The following is a 2,030-nucleotide window of genomic DNA, read 5'->3' as shown; positions in this document are numbered from 1 at the left end:
CACTACCACCACTACCACCACTACCACCACTACCACCACTACCACCTCCACTACCACCACTACTACCACCACTACCACTACCGCCGCCACCACTACAGCATTACCACAATCAACACCACCACTACCACTACCACTACCACCACCACCATCACTACCGTTACCATGCGACTCGCGGACAGCCCAAAATCTGGAGGAGCCATCGAGGGGAGAGTGCCATTAATGTCGAGGGTCCTCTCCCTGGCCAATGAATCATGTCGGCACTCTGGTCAGATTGATAGGCCCGCACACAGAAATGGCCGGTCAAACGCTGGACTCATCACCAGACGGGTAATAACCTGAACTGCCATCGACATAGCGACAATGTCTGCCCCGAGGACGGAGTTTCTCTATGATGAAGATGCATGACAGATCGTGTAATTATAAACTGAAAAGTGTTGAGTTCAGTCGAACCTGCTCTCTACGACCACATGTCCAAGACAGTTGCCTGTACAAACCACTTCCATCCACCTTAGTTTTACTTTTTTTCCCTCTAAATTATAATGGTGCTGTTCAAGACGCCCACGTGTTTAACACAACCACATATCTTCGGGACGATGTGTGACTGTTTTGGACAATTTTGACTGTATGATTCATGATAATATGTAAGGGGTCGCAGAAAATACCGAACCAGCGCAGCACAACACCATTCGTTGCCACACGTTTTGCCACACGGTATTTTATGTCTGTAAAAGTGAAAGATCCCATCTCGCTCGCTGTCTAACAGGAAAACGGTCGAAAGTCGAATATTGGAGATAACCTATTTTTTTCAGTTAATCCTAATTTATGTCATTTAGTCTCCCTCTCTCAACTGCCGTTGTCGAAGTATTGAGCAGTAAAAAGCCGGGTTGGGATGAGCTGGGGTTTGCGTGAAGTCGAGATTATTTTAAGATAATTTTGCAGAGAAAGAAAAAGCATCTACTTATGGCACAGAACAGATCACTGTGTGATATGTACGGGTGAAATCGAATCGAAAGTGCCTTGTGATTGGACCTTTCAGATAATTAGTGAAGAAAGAATAATAAGCCAGTCACGGTGAAGAAAACAGACTTGATCTATCTGAAATGACCGGCCACTCAGGTGAAGCGGAAATTTTTTTACCGACTCCGTCTTTCTGCTGGGCTGTTATATCCCTCCCAGCCTGTTATATCCCTCCCAGCCTGTTATATCCCTCCCAGCCTGTTATATCCCTCCCAGCTTGCGTTGACCCTGACTGTCAGGATCGAAGCCCGCCTCCTAAATTATCAACATTGTGTCGACGGGGGTGTAAAAAAAAGCGACCACCCTACTTTAAAAACTAAACTGTCTGAAGGAAATGTTTGATGGGTTGAATCGAAAGTAGTTTGTGAATGGGCGCGGCGAGGAAAAAGAGGACGTAGACAGACCTTGCTGGCGTCGTGTGACCGGTTTATGACACTTTAACACACAGCCTTCAGACCTGACGTCCACGTCAGTTTTCTAGTACGCGCCCCAAACTGAGAGATAGAAATCTCGCACACTCACATTTATGGAGGCTGGCGAGTCTGCTTTTGGAACGACTTTGTAATAAGAGGTGCATGAACCCGCTGAACGTAAAGGGATTTTTATGAATGCCTGAAGGCTGTTCTCGCCCAAAACGTGAATCACCGTACTGTTTTGTTCGATGCTAAGCGGGTGAACTAGACATGGCAACAACTATAATAGACATTTAGGGCCGTTTTAGGGGAGAATTGAACGCGAAGAGAAAAATTAAAAGAGTCAAGCAATATAAAAAAATGTGCATGTCTACTCTGTTTTTTTTTTATATGTATGTTTGATTTGTTCTCCTGAGAACCTATTTGAAGGAGGGGAAGAAGACAAGGACAAAAAAAAGGGTAGGGTGGGAAAAGAGGGCGCCCTCAATTCAGAAAACCGGATAAGTTAAGGTAAAAAAAATCATGCCACACTAAGGGAGGAGAAGGAGGTGGATAAGGAGAGAGAGAGAGAGAGAGAGAGAGAGAGAGAGAGAGAGAGAC

The sequence above is a fragment of the Aplysia californica genome, unplaced genomic scaffold (assembly GCF_000002075.1).
Source record: "Aplysia californica isolate F4 #8 unplaced genomic scaffold, AplCal3.0 scaffold00540, whole genome shotgun sequence".
Taxonomy (NCBI): Eukaryota; Metazoa; Mollusca; class Gastropoda; order Aplysiida; family Aplysiidae; genus Aplysia; species Aplysia californica.
This window is presented reverse-complemented; position numbering follows the sequence as displayed.